The sequence below is a fragment of the Solanum dulcamara genome, chromosome 5 (assembly GCF_947179165.1).
Source record: "Solanum dulcamara chromosome 5, daSolDulc1.2, whole genome shotgun sequence".
NCBI lineage: Eukaryota > Viridiplantae > Streptophyta > Magnoliopsida > Solanales > Solanaceae > Solanum > Solanum dulcamara.
The window spans coordinates 20304618-20328065 of record NC_077241.1 but is presented as its reverse complement, the minus strand read 5'-3'; the positions used below and the strand labels follow the sequence as shown (position 1 = coordinate 20328065).

Sequence of the window (23448 nt, the reverse complement as noted above, 5' to 3'; positions counted from 1 at the left end):
CCCAAAATATATAATTATGCTCATGAACTCAAGTGAGTGTAAGTACTCAAAAGAATATATCACTAGTCTCATTAGACTTTACTCAGTTTTAACTAAACTCTTCTCAACTCATATCTTCTCTTTAAAATAGTTTTACTCCTCAACTCATTGATTGCATAAACATATAGCTTTAGCTACTCAACATGGTCTGAAGATAAATATTTAAAAGCATTATTACTCAACTCATTTAGACTCAATAATGATCATGCTCAAAATCAGTGAATGAAAGACTCCTCAAACTCTAACTCATGCTCAATATCTTTCTTAATCAAAAGATAAAAAATATCATTCTTTAATCTCAAATTAATGAATAAAACATAAGAAGTGTGGATATACTCAACTAGGGTTCATGTGAATTTGAACATGAATGATAATTCTAGAACTCAAATCATGAGAATCATCACAATAGAAAAAAATACATAGAGAACTCAATAAGAAATTATATAAATAGCTCAAAACCTCAATTTAACGGGATTGAAAATCAAACTCAAACTTAGACTTTCTGGACAATGATGTAGGTCATGAGGATGAACTCAATCGAACATTTTGATTAGCCTTACATACTTGGAAAGATGATTATCTAAGCAAAACTCCAAGAACTTGGTCGAAATGCTTGTACCCTAGCTTTTTCTCCTCTCCAATCCTTACTCTCAAAATATTTTAAATGTTAATGAGGGAAAACCATCGTTGGGCACTAATAATGGACCTAAATTAGTCCAGAAATATCAGGATTTTGGTTTGAAAAGGTGATAAAAAACCAAACTACCCTCACTTAAAAAATTGATTTTGGCTACTATGGGTCATTCTACAGACCGTAGAACTTTCTACCAGCCATAGAAGGCCCTTCCTAGAAGATGGGGAAGTCACTATTTCATGGAGAATTGGGTCAACGTACCCTCTCTATGGGTCATAGATCCTATGATGACTCGTGAAAGTGAATCATAGAAGATTTTTGGGCTTGGGGTCTACGGACTCCTCAACAGGCTGTAGAAATTATGATAGGTCATAGGACCCTCTCATAGGCCTTTGGTGCACATTTTAGTAGCTATTGGAATGTGTCACATGGTTTACCAGATGCCTCTACGGATTGTAGGAAATTTGATAGATGGTAGAGTGGGCTCATAGGAAGGATCTTCACTTGAAAGTTTTACTAAGTGTTGGGGTTTTTTATGAGCCCCTCCTACTTTCATAGAAATGTCTATGACTCATAGGTTGACACCCGTACAACCCACTTGTAGTGCACTGATTCTAACTTTCTCAGGCCTCTTTGGGATTGATCTAAGTTAGAATAGTACGGGGTGTTATAATATCTCCCCCTTGGGATCATTCGTCATTGAATGATGACAGTGCTAAGAATTTACTCAAGGCACGAATGCAATACAAGGAGTCAAAGATTCAAACTGATGAATAAATACTCAAATACTCAAGAAGGCACTAAACCTGAGGTAAAAATAGGAATATTACCTTTAACTTCAACAAGGAACGAATAGATGTAGGTACTTGGCTTTCATATCCTCTTCGGCTTCCTATGTAGCCTCCTCAATAAACTAATTTCTCCATTAGACTTTGAATGAAGAGGCCTCTTTGGTCCTCAATTTGTGAACTTGAAGATTGAGAATTTGGACAGGAATCTCCTCATAAGATAGGATATCTTTCACACAAATGTTTTCTATTGGAACAAGGAATGAAGGATCTCCTAAGCACTTCTTAAGCTTGGAAATATGAAACACTAGATGAACCGTTAGCAACTCTGATGGAAGTTCTAATTCATAATCAATATTACCAACTCTTTTGATAATCTGATAAGGACCAATGTAATGAGGAGTTAGTTTCCCTTTCTTTCCAAATCTTATCACACCCTTTATGGGAAAAACTTTCATATACACCCAATCATTCACCTCAAACTCTAAGTCTCTTCTCCTAACATCATTGTATGACTTTTGATTACTTTGTGCGGTTTTCAACATTTATTAAATGATCTTCACCTTATCCATAGTTTGATGAACCAAGTATGGCCTTATCAACTAAGCTTCACCAACTTCGAACAACCAATTGATGATCTATATCTCCTCCCTAAATATCCTCATAAGGAGCCATTTGGCTACTAAAATAAAAATTGTTATTGTACGCAAACTCAATAAAAGGTAAGTGATACAAATTACCTCTGAAATCAATGACATAAGCTCTCAACATGTCCTCAAGAGTCTTGAATCATACAATCTTCTTGACCATCTATCTGAGGATAAAAAGCGGTATTAAGATTTACCTTTGAGCCTAAACCTTCCTAGAACAACATCCAAAACTGAGTAGTGAATTGAGACCTCTATTTGAGATGATAGAGAGGGGAAATCCATGAAATCAAACTATCTCATGAATGTATAATCTGGCATAATTCTAAGCTAAAACTGTAGTCTTGACAGGCAAGAAGTGGGATGATTTGGTCATCGTATCCACGATTACACAAATCGAGTCATCTTGTTTGTGAATCACAGTAAGCCTATAATGAAGTCTATATTGACCATCTCTCACTTCTACTCTCACAACTCTATATTATGAGCTACACCACAAACCTTTAATGTTAAACTTTGACTTGCTGACAATTTGGACACTTAGATACAAAATATGTTACATCCCTCTTCATGTCTTTCCACCAATAAACTTCTCTTAGGTTATGTTATATTTTGGTAGAACCTAGATGAATCAAATATCTGGAGCTATGTGCCTATGTCATTATTGTCATGACCCAAACTAGGTTCTAGATGTGCCATGGTGATTAGGATTCCCTAAGAAACCCCAACCAAGACTCTTAGCATATCATAACATACATAATGCAACAAATAAGCGGAAACTCATAAAAGTCTAAGAATATAGCATAACTGAAATGAAATAAGATGACATAGACTCCATACATATATCCAACATGCCTTTACATGAACTAATATAGGTGGGGACTAGGACATGTTCCTAGATCACCTTCAAAGGAAAGAAAGTGATATGATATGATGTAGTCTCAAAACATCATCATAGTGTAGAAATGACTATAAGAAGAAAGATAGACTCATTTTTCCCTTGGAGCATGAGGACTCACCATACTAATCTTCAATAGATCACCAACTAGACATGGGAAGATATTGTAGCATCTGTCTCTATATTGTGATATAATATAGGCAATGAAGTATGCATTAGTACATTTGACTGTACTAAGTATGTGAGAACTATGCAATGCATGACATAAAACATGGTAGTACAATGAACAAGCTTTAAAACATAGTAAAAATCATTTAAAAGCATCATAATACATAAGACATGGTCAATGTAAAACTCAAAAGTAAATCATAAGAGTCATAAGAAGGATCAATGCACAATAAACCATAAGAGTGTCACATAAAAATAAAGAGAGGATTAGTTATTTAAAACATTATACGGGTCATACATATGTGGAAGATAACTATAACCGATAATAAAACCATGCGAGCTAACATGGAATCCTAATGTATTGCCAATCAAAAAAGGTTCAATATATATTTCTAGGACATAAAGGTATTATCATCATTGGAATCGAGTACTCTCCTCTAGTCCTTGAGACTGGGTACTTGCTGCTAATCTCAAGATTTTGGGTACTCCCTTTTAAACTATTTACCTATAGTGGCACGTAGTTAGGGGACATAGGTAATCGCCACTAGTCCATTCGGTGCTAAGTAAAACTCCCAATGGAATATCATTCATAATATAAATATATCATAAGAATAGCTCATTCGCCATCATTCATTACTTTTCATGAGTCATTCATAGGCCTTGATAATCATTCATAAACTTGTTCATAGAAATAGATCATTATCAAGTGATTCATGTAATGTGGGTATAGGCCTTCCATCATTATAAATCCTTTTCATAGAGACATCGTTAGGTTCTTAAGTCACCCTCTCTTTAGCTTGCTTGAAACATCATAAAAACGTCATTCTAGGCCTTGAATGAGTCGTTCATAATTATTCATTGAAAAGCTTTGAAATTCATGATCAAGACTTATACTTGAAAAAAAGGTGAAAACATGAACATATGATCAATGACTTGGAAATCATGAAATTTGGATTGAAAACATGCATGATAATATACTTTATATCAATCCATGCATAATCCATAAAAATAAAATCAATTGGAAGCATAATTGAAAATACTCATAATCCATATATTGAACCCTAAAGACAATGTAGGAAAATCCATAGAAAAACTCTTCAATTTCATGCAATAACCATCAATTTATATTAAATAGATTCATAATCATAATTAGAATCATAATTCATGTAATTGAAATAAGGATCATAAAACCCATTAAAATACATACTTGAATTGATTGAAAAAGATGAGAATTTGTTGGGCAAAGGTACCCTTGGATTAATTACCCACATACCTTGAATGAGAAGATCAAAGAAACTTGAAGAAATTGGAAATTTTTATGGAGATATTGATAGAATTCCTTGTCATCAATGAAGTTTTTGAGAGCTTTTGTAGAGAGAAAATCATTTGAATAGATGAATTGTGGCAGAATAAATGAGAATAAGGATTTAGGGTAATTTATAAAGTCGAATTAGGTCTTCAAAATGTCCAGATTCATTAACTAATAGTTTGTAAAAAGTGTAAAGTGCCCCTACTTAAAAACTGATCTCAGACAAAAATAACACTCCAGGTCTAAGACGCGGACCATCTCCCTAAGTTGGATTTTGAGAAATCCACAACGCAGGGACATCGCGGACTCTAATTTCTCAAAATTTTCTCAAAAAAATTATGTGCCCAAGTTCGCATTGTGGACTTGCTCCAAAGATCAACTTTTTAACACCTTCACTAAAATAGGCAAAACATTCTATTCCGAACTCCAAATAAGGCAAACTTGATAGTGTTGGAAAAAAGACTGAAAGACCTTTAATTTAATAGTTCATGGGACAAATAATTCTTCATATTTTAGGATATAATATCATTTTAATTTGATGCTTGCATGAACTAATGTGAAAAACATAACTAGTAGAAAGAATTTGAACTCAACTTAGTACTAGAGTTGTCTTATGACACAAACACTTCCAATACACTTCCCACTCATTGTAGTAAACCATAACATAAAATCTCATGTGGGACACCACTTGGTTCAATCTTAGATACTAACAACAAAAGATTTGGACTCTAAAAAGGAAAGTTGTGGGTTGTTACAATTATTCTATCTTGAAGACCATCGATACTCGGGACACACAATCTACCCTAACACTTTAATAAATCATCTCCCACTTTGGAAAAATCCATAACTTTCTATATGTGAACGTCCTCCTTTAACTGAACTAGAATAGGCTCTTGATCTTGCTTTTCCTTCACTTCTACAACTAGTGAAGACTCAAACCCATTATGAAATATGACACCACCCTCATCTGAGTCTACAAAGAGAACTCCTAAATGTGCAAGTCTCTACGCTTCCTTAGCCAAATCTTTCTTTTCCTCCTCAACATGAGAAGTACTCCCCATGGAGAACCTAATAAGAGTATCAGTAGCAAAATTAGGCTTACCTTGGTGGTCGAGAATACTCATGTCATAAACCTTGAGCAACTCAAGCCATCTTCTCTGCCTCAGATTTAGCTCTTTTGGCTAAAAATATATTACAAGCTCTTATGATCAGTGAACACGTCTGCATGCACACCATAATTATAGTGCTACCATATCTTTAATGCAAATACTACTACTGCTAACGCTAGATCATGAATTGAATAATTTCTCTCATGGATCTTAAGTTGTCTAGAAGCATAAGCTATTACTTTACCTCTCTGCATCAACACACAACCCAATCCAACTCTGGATGCATCGCAATAGATAACAAACCCATCTATCTCCTCAGGTAGGGACAATACAAGAGTAGTAGTCAATATTGTTTTCAACTATTGAAAACTTTTCTCACAAGTATCGGACCATTGGAACTTAGTTTTCTTTTGACTAAACTTAGTCAACGGAGATGATATGGATGAAAATCCATCTAAAATCTTCTATCATAACTAACTAAACCCAAGAAACTCATTATGTGAGTCAGAGATGTGGGCCTGGGCCAATTCTTTACTATATCTATTCTCTTTGAATCCACTCAGATACCGTCATCGGAAATAATGTGGCCTAGGAATACCATAGATGCAAGAAAAAAATCACACTTTGAAAGATTTGAATACGACTCCCTATCCTTTGGAGTTTGGAGAACAATTCTGAGGTAGTTGGCATGCTCTTCCTTATTTCTAGAATAGATCATGATGTCGTTAATGAACACGATAACAAAGATATCTAGATACTACTTGAATATTCTATTCATGAGGTCCATGAATCCTACAGGAGCATTAGTCAAACCAAAAGACATAACAAAAAATTCATAATGACCATAGAAGGCTTTTAAGGTTGTCTTCGGGATATCACTTCTTTTACTTTCAACTAATGATATCTTTATATGAGATCTATCTTAGAGAAATAAGTGGCACCCTAAATTTGTTCCACTAAGTCATCAATTCTCGAAAGAGAATACTTCTTTTTTATGGTGACCTTATTCAACTGACGGTAGTCAATGCACTTTCTAAGGGAACCATCTTCATTTGAATGAACAAGACAGGAGTGCCTCAAGGTGAGACACTCGGCCTAATACTCTTTTATCAAGGAGATCTCTCACATACTTTTTCAACTATTTCAACTCAGTTGGAGCCATTCTATATGAAAAAATAGAGATATGCTGAGTATCGAGAAGAATATCTATTTTGAATTTTATCTTCCTATAGGGAAGGGCTCCAGGTAAATCCTCAGGAAAGACTTTAGAGAACTCTCTTAGGACTGGAATTGACAGAAAGGATGGTGTCTCCATACTGTCATCTCTAACTCGAAAAATGTAGTACATACACCCCTTAGAGACTAACATTCTGGCCTTAAGGTATGAAATAAATCAACCCTTAGGCACTGCTGGATTACTCTTCCACTTTATGACTAGCTCATTGGGAAATTGAAATATGACAACTTGGGTTCTATAATCAATTGAGGCATAATAGTCGTGAAGCAATTCCATTCCAAGAATAACATCAAAATATACCATGTCAAACTCAACTATGTTTGTTTAAATATATTTATGGTAGATAGAGACTTTATAATCTCGATAGACTTATTTTTCTAGAATTGACACACCAATAGGAATAGAAACACTAAAGGGCTCTAAAATATATTTAGGAAGGATCCCAAACTTAACTGCTACACAAAATATAAAGTGGAACCTGGATCAAGTAATGTATAAACCTCATGAGAAAATACTCAAAGCATACCAGTAATAATATCTGGTGAGTTCTCTTGGTCTTGGCGAATAGACATAGCATAAAAATAGTTTGAACCTATGCTTCTCCCAAAAGTAGTACCTCTCTGTTAACTCTACTTGATGGTGCTACTAAAGAAGATTAGGCCTTGTTTGCCTGTGTGATGGGAAATCTCTCATAAAGTAACCCATCTAGCAATATTTGTAGCAACTATTAGTGTTATCTCGACACACTCCCAAGTGAATTTTACCACACTAATCGAAAGGCGGCTTGTAGGAAGAACCTTGGGCCATACTCCTTTGAGACGGAGTACCATGAGCTTTGAAGTTATAATTACTCTGAGATCTTTTATCATTCCTGTCATGACCTGAACTAGGGCAAAGCTGCGACACAGCGATTGCGATGCGAGGGACCTCAACCATAAGCCATTTTAGCATATATCACATACATAAGGTAAAGAAGCATATTAAAAGTAAGAGAAAGAAATCAATTCAAGAGGATGGGGCTAAGGAAAGTCAACTCAATAGATGTCCAAATCGGACTATATCATAAGCCGTCTAAACATGCCTCTAATCTAGTCCTTGATGAGGGCTTAGGATAAGCTCCTAGATCACCCAAACAATAAGAAGAAGCCAAAATGATAGCAATAAGAAATAAAGTCATTGTTATACCCCGTACTTTCGTACCTTAGGACATTGTATTAAGTCTCATAGAAAGTTCCATGTGATCTAGATTATCTACTATGTTATCAAATAATTCTAAGGAAGGAAGGACGTGACGCCCTATAAGAGTGAAGATTGGAAATAGGATTAAAAGAATCCAGAAGGAGTTGGAAACAAGTAGGTGATGCACCTACTTGGACCAAGCAGGTGATGCACCTACTTGGACCAAGTAGGTGAGACACCTACTTGAGGTGCATCCCACATAGCCATGTGGCAGCCCCTAATAGGTTGTATGGATGAAGTGGCCCAATAAGTGTTTGACATGTGTCACCCTTAGGGCTGACACATGTCACTTCTAAGAAAGGATATATATGTTCATTTTGATGACTGTCATCTTATATTCATTTTACACTTAGAAAAAATAGAGAGAGTTGAGAGAAAAACTAAAGAAGCCAAGGAAGGGAGCTATGGGTTGGCCAAGACAAAAAGGTAAGTCCCGATTTTATTCTATGAATTAATTATTTCAGGTATCCTACGGTGATATATCGGTGTTTAATAATGAAAATTTTCAATTTGGGGCAATGAAGAGGTTTGTGTTCTTGTTAACAAACCTGTTTTTGAATGGTACTGTTGTTAGTAATATTAGTATAACTCCTTGTGTAAAGCTTCATTTCGAGTGATTCAAGATGTTTTGGAAATCTATTTCATAGTTCTATAACTTTCATTTAGCCTCTAAAACCCAGTTTTGATCTTTTCTGCTCAAAAAAGGGTGATGAAGTATGGGGGAGGTGCTGCCCAGATTTTGTTTTGGAAATCCTACACGGACTATTGTTGATATTTTGGGCATATCGTTTTGTAAACAATTGTTGTGGGGGTGATTTAAAATTGTATGCGACCTTAAGACACATGTATATAACTTTCCTTGAGGCCACAAATCATGTTTTCCTCAATTACCCCTTCAAAACTAAGCGACAATATAAGATAGTAGGCTGTCCAGAATTCACATTTTGATAGTTTTAACGAGTTTGATGAGTTTAACATATGGTAAGGTATTTCCTTTCAATTTATAGTTTATGATGTTGTTATGAAGTGTATTACACGTCGTGTAGGTGGCTAGAAATGTGAAAATATCATAGAGATGCTTGACATTAGAAATAACCTAATTTGGAGTCGCTATAGCTAAATTGTAGTCGAAATAAGGTATTGTGCATGTGGGGTGCTTCTGAAGGTATGTGGTGTTGTGTTGCAGGGCCTAAAAGTATGCTAAAAGAGTTTTGGGAGCTTCTGGTTGCATCCACACAACCCTCTGCTTCGCACGGTTAATGGTTTTATGAAATAAGATTAAAGACCCTATTTTGGTATTGTGATGTTAAGCAAGTTGTTTGGAGCCTATGTTGTGTAATGTTTCCATGTTTTATGTGTATATGAACTGCAGGTTATTATTGTTGGTTGGCTTCAGTAACTAGGGATGTAATTGGAAATTCGGAAAGGTGTATATATGTTTATGAAAGTTGGGGATGATCCCATGCATAAATCCCCGAGCATACTTCCTGATTCCTATCCACTTCTGGATACTAGAACTCCCACAATAGTTGAATTATTACCTCTCTAACTTCTATAGGATGGGAAGTGATAAATATGTCAAGCCTATCCCTTTCTTCTTTTGACCTGGCTCAAGGATAGATGATATATGACACGAGCTCTAGAGTAATTCTATTCTTTAGCTCTGAATGTGATTCATGTCTCTTACTCGGTTCCGAATGTCAAACTCTTAAAGTAGTTAAGTTACCTACCCTGAACCGTCTATATGTTGATTAGTAGTGGGATGTAAAGCTCCCTTCTAAAAGACTTTGGAATGACAGATGTCCCTAATTTCCTTAAGCCGGTTCGCATTACCCTAAAATGTGTCTACAACTCCTAAGACTTCACTTAATGTAGCCCTAAGGGCACTCAAAGGGAACCTGAGATGATTATTGTCCTGATCCACGAATGATAGTCTATATGACTACCTTATTAAGTTTCAGATAATGATCCACATATGCGTGGTTGATAATAACACTGAGTCCCATAATGGGCCGAGTACGGTACATGATAGTGACACTGAGTCCCATAAAGGGCCTAGTATGGTATATGATAATGACACCGAGTCCCATAAAGGGCCGAGTACAGTATATGATATTGATACTGAGTCCCACAAAGGGTTGGGTATGGTATATAATAATGACACCGAGTCTCATAAAGGGCCGGGTACAGTATATGATAATTATGACACCAATTCCCCTAGTGGGTCGGGTACGGTATATGATGATATGATTATAACACCGAGACCCATAATGAGCCGGGTATGGTATGATAGGATATGATGGTATGAGAGGGTAACGGTATGATATAGATGCACATTACTTTCTTGACCAAGTCCCTCACTAAAGGGTCGTATACGATAGATAGGCATGCATATGAAAACCAAATGATGTACTTGTAATGTATGAGATGATGCCATATATGATTATATGATGCCGCATACAGAGATATGGTGACATCGAGTCCCATTACGGGCCGAGTAAACTGTTACACTTGTGTCCTGCCTCCTTATTTCAGTTGTTGTCTTAATTATGATATTTTATGCTTTATATACTCAGCACATGTATCATACTGACCCTTTTTCTTCAGAGGGCTTCATTTCATGCTCGCAGGTACAGGTACACGTGTTGGGGATCTGTCAACTTAGGATTTCCACTCAACTATGTTGGAAGTGCTCCACTATTCTGGAGCCTAGCTTTTGGTGCTGAACTTTTAAAGTACATATTGGTTTATTCAAGGGTACGGCGGGGGCCTGTCCCACCATATGATACCGTTACTATTCTTAGAGTTCTGTAGACATATGTAAGTGGGTTGTTTATGAGTTTATTTCAATTGTGCCTATATGTCATGTTGTAAATATTTTTACATTATGGCAGCCTGGTCGGCTTGCATGCCTTTTCATGGTACGATACGAATGAAAGAGGCTACATGTACATGAAAAAGTTTTAATTCAGTGGGGTTTTTGTGAGTAGTATCTCTTGTTCATAATTCAATTTGACTACAGCTGATAGGTATGTGTACAGGGGTCCAGGTTGGACCCCAGACGCGGTCCATGGGGTTGGGTCATGACAGAAGTGGTATCAGAGCAGTTCATCTTCGGAGTGTCTATAGACCGTGTCTAGTAGAGTCTTGATTATCGATGTGTTGCGCGCCACATCTATAAAGAAAAGGCTACAAGACATTAAGGATGTTTTCTTTCTTTCATATCTTAGGTTGTGCAATAGAGCCGAGTCATAGGAAGTGGAATTCCTTATACTAACCTCTAATTTCAGATGAAATACAACATCGATAGAAGAAAATGACTAACGATATTAGAAGTTACAAAGCACGTAGATAAGCCAAGGCACGAGAGAGGTGTGCCAGGTAAGGTATGGAAATACAATTGAAATGTAAAGTTGAAAATTGAAAAGGAAAAATGGACAGAAAGACTAACATGAGTAGTTCGAGTTGGACATGTTAGGTAAGTCCATTATTTTATACTATTATTAATATTGGGCGCCCTGTCAGTCTGCAATATGATGTGATATGATACGTATATATGTATCTTTATGCGTGCTAGCCCTGTGAGGCACTGTTGGTATTTTCTGCTTGCAGATTTGAGATAGTAAAGAAATACAAAGGAAACTCTGCCCAAAGTTTCCAAGAAATAGAAAGAGAATGAGATATAGGGTTGTAGTATGTCTTGAAAGGTCGTGCCCACAATAATGATGAAATGTGGTTAAACCACAAGTATGGCTGACCTCAAGAAATAAGTTAATTACTAAATTGACAGTAATAGAAACTAGGAGGTCGGTATTGATATGGTAAACTGAAGTTGGAAAAGACTTGTGAACCTAAGAAAATGATTTTGAGAAGACTGGTAGTTCTGGATAGAATGATATATTGAGGTACCGATAGAATTGATACACAGGGATAAGAGTAACTAAGAAGGGTAAGTAACCCATGGTAAGGATCGTGAAAAAGGTTAAGAAGTGTTATACTATGGGGTGAAATACAAATAGGATAAGATATGAATATAACAAGAATTGTTAGGAAAATAAGTAAAGTCTAGTAAGAAAGTGGCTAAAGTCTGGCCTACCGGACCAGCTGCTGGGTCATCATCTTCGTGGGTAGCTATGCGCCCCACGGGGCAGGATGCAATCATACCAGCACTAACGCACCAGATCTCATTAGAACTCCAAAGTTAAGCATGCTTGGGCGAAAGTAGTACTAGGACGGGTGACCCTCTAGGAAGCCCTATGCGGCTGTGATTTAAGATGATATGGATGTATGTATACATTAGTCGTGCATGGAATTATTAGTATAAAGAAGTATTGTGGATATGTGACTCCACCGTGAAAGATGATAAGACCCTTTGAGATAGGGGATGTAGCTTTGCAAAACAACTAATGCACTACGAATCTATTAAAGGGACAAGTGGTACCTACTGGATAAGGCTAGGGCTATCACAAAGCTTGGGACACTAAATGTCAGAATGTAAGTACTGCCTAATTGAGAATTGGAAACAACTATAAGCACTAGCTAGTTATTGATCAAAATGAATGGAAAGTGGCTTTGAATAAATTGCTACGTGACTTGAGTACCAACAATTAGATTGGATTAGCACCTCACGATTGTGTTAAGCTGTCGTACATGGGCAACCGAAGGTATAGATGATATAAAAGAAGGAATAGATATGGTGCAGTATATCAAAGGTGTTAGAAAAGAATCATATGTATTGGAAAATTAGAAATAAAGGCGTACGGTAGAACACAAATTAATAGTGACATGGGTACACTCTAAAGGGGAGAAGTGTCTTCAAGTGAGATCCCATACTGGCACGAGTTAATAAGATCTAAAAGCCAGCAATGAATGGATAAAAGCCATGATATCAGAGACAGTGCGGAGAATTATTAGTAAGGACTTTGAATAGTATGACATAAAAGAATAGGTGCATACAAATAGGATGAATACAACAAGAGAATCACAATGGGCACTTAAAGATAGAGAAGAGATATCCGTATGTGTTCCCCATGTCTACAGAAAATCTAAACTTCTAGATTAGTTGACTCGATGAATAAAAAGTTTATGGGTGACAACCGACACAGATAATTTCTAAAGTCCTCGTAAGATCCTATAAGATGAGTTAACATTCGAGGATGAATGTTCTAAAAGAGGGAAGGATAATATACCCCATACTTTTGTACCTTGGGATATTGTATTAAGTCTTGTAGAAAGTGCCATGTGATCTAGATTATATACCATGCTATCAAATAATTCTAAGGAAGGGAGGGCGTGACTCCACATAAGAGTGAAGATTGGAAATAGGGTTAAAAGAATTCGGAAGGAGTTGAAGGCTGAGTAATGAGTCGTAGGAATCAATGTACTTACGTAGGCAACCTACTTGGACATCCTACATAACTAAGCTACTGGAGTACATGTCGAACTTACGTAGCAAGGATTACATAGGCTCTTAAAGTGAGATGAGATTATGAACCCACGGAAGAGGTAAAATGAGGCGTAGCACCTACTCGGAAGCAAGTAGGTGATGCACCTACTTGGAAGCAAGCAGGTGATGCACCTACTTGGACCAAGTAGCTGACACACCTACTTGAGGTGCATCCCACATGGCCACATGGCATCCCCTAATAGGTTGTATGGATGAAGTGGCCCAATGAGAGTTTGACACATGTCACCCTTAAGGGCTGACATATGTCACTTCTAAGGAAGGATATATATGTTCCTTTTGATGACTAAGTCATCTTATATTCATTTTACACTTAGAAAAAATAGAGAGAGTTGAGAGAAAAACGAGAGAAGCCAAGGGAGGGAGCTACGGGTTGGCCAAGAAAAAAAGGTAAGGCCCGATTTCGTTCTGTGAATTAATTATTTTAGGTAACCTACGGTGATATAGCGGTGTTTAATAATGAAAAAAGTGATTTGGGGCAACGAGGAGGTTTGTGTTCTTGTTAACAAACCCGTTTTCGAATGGTACTGCTGTTACTAATACTAGTATAACTCCTTGTGTAAAGCTTCGTTTCGAGTGATTCAAGATGTTTTGAAATCTATTTCATAGGGCTATAACTTTCATTTAGCCTCTAAAACCCAGTTTTGCTCTTCTCTTCTCGAAAAAGGGTGATGAAGTATGGGGGAGGTGCTACCCAGATTTTGTTTTGGAAATCCTACACGGACTATTGTTAGTATTTTAGGCATATCCTTTTGTAAACAATTGCTGTAGGGGTGATTCGAAATTGTACGCGACCTTATGAAACATGTCTATAACTTTCCTTGAGGCCACAAATCTTGTTTTCCTCAATTACCCCTTCGAAACTAAGCGACAAAATAAGATAATAGGCTGTCTAGAATTCACGTTTTGATAGTTTTGGCGAGTTTAATGAGTTTAACATAAGGTAAGGTCTTTTATTTCAATTTGGAGTTTATGATGTTGTTATTAAGTCTATTACATATCATGTAGGTGGCTGGAAATGTGAAAATATCATAAAGATGCTTGACGTTAGAAATAACCTAATTTGGAGTCGCTATAGCTAAATTATAGTCGAAATAAGGTATTGTGCGTGTGGGGTGCTTCTGAAGGTATGTGGTGTTGTGTTATAGGGCCTAAAAGTATGCTAAAAGAATTTTGGGAGCTGCTGGTTGTATCCATACAACCCTCCTCTTCACACGGTTAAAGGTTTTATGAAATAAAGATTAAAGACCCTATTTTGGTATTGTGATGTTAAGCAAGTTGTTTGGAGCCTATGTTGTGTAATGTTGCCATATTTTATGTGTATATGAACTGCAGGTTATTGTTGTTGGTTGGCTGTAGTAACTAGGGATGTAATTGGAAATTCAGATAAGGCACGTTATAGGGGAGGTGCTGCCCAATTTTCGGTAATGCCTTAACTAACTAAATAGCTAGTCGAGAAGACAAGCGAGGAAATGAGTTCTATAAATACTCGTGTGCAATTTAAGATGCTGAAAGTTCAAGGGTTGTTGATACTCGTATTGCTTTCATGTTAAATAGGGGCAAGGACGATGAGGCAATCGGAATAAGGAGTAAGCTGTAAGAGGTATGTGAAGCTTTCTCTTGACATGTTTTTGGCATAAGTATGTAAAGCCATTCTTCTTTCTTTTTGGTATGTCTTAGATATAAGTTACGAATGGTTTGTATATGATACATGGTGATAATTCCATTCGTAAAGCTTCGAGTAAATTTAATAATTCTTATCCATTTTGTGATGGTAGAACTCCTGTAATAGTTGAGCTATTGCCTTGTTAAGGCTGTTATATGATAAAATGTAATGCAGGTAAAGCGTCTCTTTCCATTCTTTTGGCATGTCATAGTTTTAGGTGTGATATGTATATGAAATGTGGGGACACAGCTACTCAGAAAGCTTTGAATATGACTCATGACTCCTACCTACCAATTGAGGTGAGAGCTCCTATGCTAATTAAGTTAGTGCCTCCCACTATCTCCTCAATGATGAAACATAGAGGGAATGTAAAGCTATCTCCTTTCTCTTGGCATATCCTTGATAGAAGTGCAAGGTGTATATATGTGTGTACAAGTTGGGGATGATCCCATGCATAAATCCCTGAGCATACTTCCTGATTCCTATCCACTTCTAGATACTAGAACTCCCACAATAATTGAATTATTACCTCTCAAACTCTTACAGGATGGGAAGTGATAAATATGTCAAGCCTATCCCTTCCTTCTTTCGACCTGGCTCAAGGATAGAGGATATATGACACGAGCTCTGGAGTAATTCTATTCTTTAGCTTTGAATGTGATTCATGTCTCTTACTCGCTTCCGGGTGTCAAACTCTTAAAGTAGTTGAGTTACCTTCCCTAAACTGTCTATATGTCGATTAGTAGTGGGATGTAAAGCTCCCTTCTAAAAGAATCTGGGATGACAGATATCCCTGATTTCCTTAAGCCGGTTGGCATTACCCTAAAATGTGTCTACAACTCCTGAGACTTCACTTAATGTATCCCTAGGGGCACTCAAAGGGCACCTGAGATGATTATTGTCCTGATCCACGAATGATAGTCTGTATGACTACCTTATTAAGTTTCAGATAATGATCCACATGTGCATGGTTGATAATGACACCGAGTCCCATAAAAGGCTGAGTACGGTATATGATAATGATACCAAGTCCCATAAAGGGCCGGGTATAGTATATGATAATAACATCGAGTCCCATAAAGGGCCTAGTACGGTATATAATAATGACACCGAGTCCCATAAAGGGCCAGGTACGGTATATGATAATTATGATACCGAGTCCCCTAGTGGGCCAGGTACGGTATATGATAATATGATTATAACACCGAGACCCATAATGGGCCAAGTATGGTATGATAAGATATGATGGTATGAGAGGGTAACGGTATGATATAGATGCACATTACTCTCTTGATCGAGTCCCTCACTTAAGGGCCAGATACAATAGATAGGCATGCGTATGAAAACCTAATTTTGTACTTATAATGTATGAGATGATGCCATATACGATTATATGACGCTGCATATGAAGATATGGTGACACTGAGTCCCACTTCGGGCCGGGTAAACTGTTACACTTGTGTCCTGCCTCCTTATTTCAGTTGTTGTCTTAATTATGATGTTTTATGCTTTATATACTCAGTACATGTATCGTTCTGACCCCCTTTCTTTAGGGGGCTGTGTTTCATGCCCGCAAGTACAGGTACACGTGTTGGGGATCTGTCAGCTTAGGATTTTCACTTAGTTATGTTGGAAGTGCTCTACCATTCTAGAGCCTAGCTTTTGGTCCTGATCTTTTAAAGTACATATTGGTTTATCCAGGGGTACGACGGGGGCCCTGTCCTGCCATATGATACCGTTACTATTCTTAGAGGTCTGTAGACATATGTAAGTGGGTTATTTATGAGTTTATTTCGATTGTGCCTATACGGCATATTGTAAATATTTTTACGTTATGGCAGCCTAGTTGGCTTGCATGCCCTTTCATGGTACAATACGAATGAAAGAGACTACATATACATGAAAACATTTTAACTCAGTGGGGTTTTTATGAGTAGTATCTCTTGTTCATAGTTCGATTTGACTATAGCTGATAGGTATGTGTACGGGGGTCCAGGTCGGATCCTAGTTGTGGCCTATGGGGTTGGGTCATGACAATTATTGCCCTCGATAAGATGAGGACTCACCACCTCTTGATATCTAATCAACTCTAGCCACGAATAGAATGGTCGTGAGTATTGTACGCTCCTACATTATGAGACAATATAGGCAAAATATGCGTTAGTAAATTTGAATGTACTAAGTATTTGAGCTATTCATGAACAAATAAAGGAACATAATCAATACGCCACAAGATGCATGACGAATCATAATGAACATTAATAGAGCTTAAAGCATTTGTAAACATATGAAACTTATGGTCAATGCATATCATAAAGACTTCATCATATAACTCATAGATTAACTTCAACTTGTGTGGGATAGGACCGTTACCCGACATCTTAAGACCATATGAGTTATTACATAGAATCCAATTAAACCCTCATAGAGAAAGGGGAGACTACCTTGTGTCACGACCCGACCTAGGGCCTAGTCATAACAGGGTGATTGAAACCCCAAAGGGCTCCAACATAGCCCTTTTGTTCATTTCATAAGAATATATAAGGTAAAGTAAAAGCAGAAACATCATAATAGAGTCTAAACCATGAATAAAAATTGAAGAATGTCACATGACAACATAGATTCGAAATATTTATCCAACTAGATGCCTCTACTCATGAGAATGGGCGGGGGATAAGACATGTTCCTAGCTCACCATCAATATGAAACATAACAAAAATCTTTGAAAACAATAGCCAATTGATGACTAGTCCCCAATAAATGAGGACTCACCACAAACACCGCCGGATAGAAAAGCTTAACTAGCCACATGGATGAATATAATATTCAATCTCAACCCCTACATTATGAGACAATATAGGAAAAAGTTTGCATTAGTAGGTTGGAATATTCTGTATGAGGGCATGACATGCAACGTAAATCATGGAATGCAATGGTCAAGTAAAACACGTGATAGGATGAGATAAGTATTGTCATGAGAAAATCATAATTTAAAAATCATGGCATACGTAAGAGATCATATATATGTGGGATATAAACCAAAACCGATAATAAGACCATGCGAGCTATAACATCGAATCACATTGTCTCCCCATACAATGAAGAAAAGGGGAATCTACTTGCCAAGGTAAACCCTACCCCGCTAGGCGGGTCATACATACAATATATGTGGATCCAATAGCTAGGCCTTGAAGGCAACCTATGGTGGCACGTAGTTTAAGAGACATGAGGTTTCTACTAAGGATTTTGGTAATGCCCCCACCTCAAGTCCACTCGGTGCTAAGTTAAATCCCACGGAATATATACATAGCATAGAAATTATAAATGACATATATCATAGTCATAATCATAGGTTTGAAATCATACAATAGCTCATTTTCATAACATACTTGTAATGTGAGAATTTTCCTTTCATCATTACAATCATATTTGCATAATTCATATAGTTAGTCCCTAGGTCACCACATAGGTCCCTGAGTCACCTTACTTCATATCTTGCATGAAATTCATACCTTGAACTTAGAGTAGAACTCAATTCCATAACCAATTGCCTTGAAAATCATTTAATTGACTTGAAAACATGCATGATCATATACTTTCTATCAGCCCATACATAATTCATAAAGATAATATCATTAGGAAGTATAATTGAAAATACTCACATTTTACATTATGAACCCTAGAGGTCAAAATAGGAGAATTCATGGAAAACTCTTCAATTCAATGCAATAACCATCAATTTATATCAAAATAGACTCATAATAATAATTTGAATCATAATTCATGCAATTGGAATAGAGATCATAAAACTCATAAAATATCATACTTTAATTTGATAGAAAACTTGAGAAATTGATTGGGCTTCATGGATAAAAGAATCCATGAATCAATACCCACATACCTTAAGTGAGAAAACCAAATAATTTGGAAGAACTAGAGAGTTTTGATGGAGAGCTTGAGTGAATTTACTTGAAGTATTCAATGGAATCCTTGAGAGTCTTTTGTGGAGAGAGAAATATTTGAATAGGTGAATTGTAGAAGAATGAACAGAATTAAAGGTTTGGTTAATTTATAAAGCTGAATTAAGTTTTAAAAACGTCTAGGTTCATTAGCTAACAATTAGGGAAAAGTCTAAACTACCCTTACTAAAAAATAAATTCGGCCAAAAAACCATCGTCAGGTGTGCGATGTGAAGGCCAGCAAGTCTGCGACGCAGTTTCTTTGAAAAATCTATCTTTCGATATACGGGTCCAAAAAATCCACCGAGACTATTTTCTCTCAATTTTTGACCCCCTAGTCGATATTTCGAACTCAGATTTTCCAAAAAGATTAAGGATAATGTATTACATCAGCGGTCTATTTCCAAGGCATTCTTAAGGCACTTGTGAGCATTTTAAGGGTTATTACACCTTGCTAGGGTATACTCCGTAACTCATCTCAATGCAACTCAATTGTGCTATATGTGGATTCATTACCTAGGACATGAAGGAAATCCTGAGCGGGCAACATAGTTTGGGACATCAAGTTGCTACTAGGATTCCCTTGGGTAACTAACTGCTTTACCAGATCAAACTCTACCTAGAAGTTCTCTCGGTGCTTAGTCAATATCCCAACGGAAACTCTTTAAAACATGATCATAACATAATAGAGAAAGATAGTAACTGCCTATCAATCCTTCTTTAAAACATATTAGGAATAGCTCATTAGCTTAGTGATTCATAAGAATCCATAACTTCGATGAGAATTGTACTTATCACCATCTTTAACATGATTGTGTAAGAATTGGACTTATCACACCATAATAACTTCTTTGATCTTAACTTTTATCATCATTATAACTTCATAAATCTCAACTTTAAATCATGAAAACTTTCTTTAAACATCATTGAACTCAACATTAATTCATGAAAATCGTCTTTAACTTCATAATCATAACTTGAAATTAGCTTTATGCATGGGCATTCATAATTCATCTCAAAATCATGCAATTCATATGAAAACATGCATATAATGATCATTGATAACATCTAAAAATGGAATTGAATCAGCCCAAGGCAATTCATCAGAACTAGGGTTCATAACTCAATAGAAATTGAAAGAATATTTGTCAAAACTGTAGGGATTCATGGGTGAAAGGGAATCATGAATCAATCCTCACATACCTTGATTGAAATCACTTAGAATTGAGAAGAAACCTTGGAGGAAATATGAAACCCTAGCTTGAGCTTGAAGAAGAAACCTTGAGAGAATTGAGAGTTCTTGCCTTAGGAAATTTAGAGGAATGACTCCTGAATGAGGGAATTTCAAAGAATTGAGTATTTATAGGGTTGAACTTGTCCATAATAGTGTCTGTATTCATTGAACCGAACTTTTAAAAAGACACAGTTACCCCTCATTAAAATTCATACTTTGGACCTACGAGACCCTTTCTATGGGTCGTAAAAGAATTGAACACTTGTCAAAATGACTCGTCCTGCAGGTCTGAGAGAAGGCTTGAAAATCAAGACTCTGAAGTTTGAGAATGAGTCATGTTTATGACCCGCAAACTTGCAATTTCATAGGTCTTTAAAGTTTTGTTAAGAGTCATTCTTATGACCCGTCACAACTTCTATGATTCATTCTGTAAAGTCATAGGTTGACCTTGAGGGACCTCTAATACAAGGCCTCTGAACTTTGGTTTACGAAGGGTTCTTAGGGACCGTCAATAAGATGACGACTCATCGTGTTGACTAGTAGAACCTCTGCCAAGGGCACATCCTACTTAGATCGAGGGGTCACGTTATGACACATCTGTACAAGCCATAGAAATCTCTAAAAGCCGTAGAGTGACTCGTAAATATATGTCAGTTCAATATTTTGAGATTTTCTCCTTTGCTCCAACTTTCAGACTTTTGGGGTCGTACAATATCTCTCCCTTGGGAACATTCGTCCTCGAATGAGATTAAATTATCATAGGAAAAATACGAAAAGTGGACCAGCAACCCAATATGATCATGATGACACCTTAAAATGCATGAAACATGAAAATTTCAACTTACCATAAAATCATGACTTTTAAAATCAACTTTTTCATGAACATGCATACATATGAATGACATAGGAGGAACTGATTATGTAAGGGTTCAATCAAATTTGAACAAGAACAACTTACTACTTTAGGATTGAGTAGATGGAAAAAGGTACGGGTATCATTTCATCATATCCACCTCTGCTTCCCACATAGCACTTTCTACTTGTTGATTCCTCTATAACACCTTGACAGATACAACTTCTTTGTTCCTTAACTTCTTAACTTACTGGTATAAGATTTCCGGTGGAACTTCCTTATAAGTCAAATTCTCTTCAATACTTACATCTTCCAATGGAAAAATGGAAGTTGGATCACCCACGAACTTTCTCAACATAGACACATGAAACATCGAGTGAACCATAGCTAACTCAACTAGCAAATCTAACTCATAAGCCACCTTGCCAACACGTCTTCATATCTTATAAGGTACAACGTATCTAGGACTCAATTTTCCTTTCTTGCCAAAATGCATTACACCTTTCATGGGTGAAACCTTCAAATAGACCCAATCATCCACCTTAAAATTCAATCTCTCTTTTCCAAACATTGGAATATGACCTTTGAAAACTTTGAGCCATCTTCAACCTCTCCCTTATGAGTTTGACCTTGTCCATAGAATCTATCACCAAATCTAGACCAATCAAGGTCATCTTACCTACGTCAAACTATCCCATCGGAGACCTACATCTTCTCCCATACAATGCTTCAATGAGCCATATAGATGCTAGAGTGGTAACTATTATTATAGGCAAACTAAATCAATGGAAAATATTCATCCCAACTTCCTTTAAAATCAATAACACACGCCCTCAACATATCTTCTAAAGTTTGGATTGTTCTTTGGGCTTGACCGTTGGTTTGAGGATGGACAGAAGTACTTAACTTGACCTTTAAAATGACTTCTAAAGGTGTGAAGTGAGTTCTGTGCCTTAATCCGATATGATGGAAAAGGGTACTCTATGAAGTCTTACCAACTCACGAACATATAACCTAGCATAATCTTTGACACCATAGGAAGTCTTGACTGGTAGAAAATGAGCCGATTTAGTCATCTGATCGACAACAACACAAATGGAATCATATTTCTTCTTAGAACGAGGCAAACCCATTACAAAGTCCATATTCACATCTTCCCACTTCCAAGTAGGAATTTCAATATCTTGGGCTAGACCTCCCGATCTTTGATGCTCAATTTTAACTTATTGGCAATTTGGATATCGCCACAAATTCCGCAATGCCCTTTATATCATTCCACCAATACACTTCCCTCAAATCACGATACATCTTGGTGGAATCCAAATGAATCAAATATTAAGAGGTATGAGTCACTTCAATATCAACTCTCTTAACCCATCAACATTAGGTACACACAACCAACCTTGATAAAGAAGCACACCATCTCCCCTTGGAAGAAAGCCTCAATGGACTTTTTGGCAAACGACTTCTTCAACTCAACTAACAATAGATCATGGTCTTACTTAGCCTTAACATCTACTAAAAGTGATGATTCCAAACCATTGTGAACAAGAACACCTGCATCATCAGAGTCAACCAACCACACACCTAAATGTGTCAATGTATGAACATCTTTGATCAATTATTTCTTACCTTCTCCAGTATGTGCAATACTACTCATGGATAATCGACATAGTGTATCGGCAACCACATTAGCTTTGCCCGAATGGTACAACACACTCATGTCATAGTCCTTTAATAATTCAAGCCATATTCTTTGACGAAGGTTCAAATATTTTTGCTTAAACACATATTGTAAACTCTTATGGTCGGTGAATACATCCACATGGACACTATAAAGATAGTGTCTCCAAATCTTCAAAGAAAACACAACTGCCGCTAGTTCAAGATAATGTATTGGATAGTTCTGCTCATGTAATTTAAGTTTCCTAGAAGCATAGGCTATTACTTTACCATGTTGAATCAAAAAACAACCAAGAACAACCCTTGAAGGACCACAATACACCACAAAACCATCGAACCCTTCTGGTAGAGTCAAAATAAGAGCGGTAGTGAACTGATATTTCAACTCTTAAAAACTCTTTTTCCAAGCTTCCGACCATTGAAACTTCACCTTCTTCTAAGTCAACTTGGTCAAAGGTGATGAAATTGATGAAAATCCTTTCATAAATCTCCTATAGTATTCGGCTAGGCCTAAGAAACTC

At 36.7% G+C, this 23448-nt stretch overlaps 1 pseudogene; it reads left to right on the top strand.

Moving 5' to 3' along the window:
* The first annotated feature begins 12218 nt into the window (after positions 1-12218).
* LOC129891021 (5S ribosomal RNA) lies at positions 12219-12339 on the top strand (annotated as a pseudogene).
* The last annotated feature ends 11109 nt before the right edge of the window (positions 12340-23448 follow it).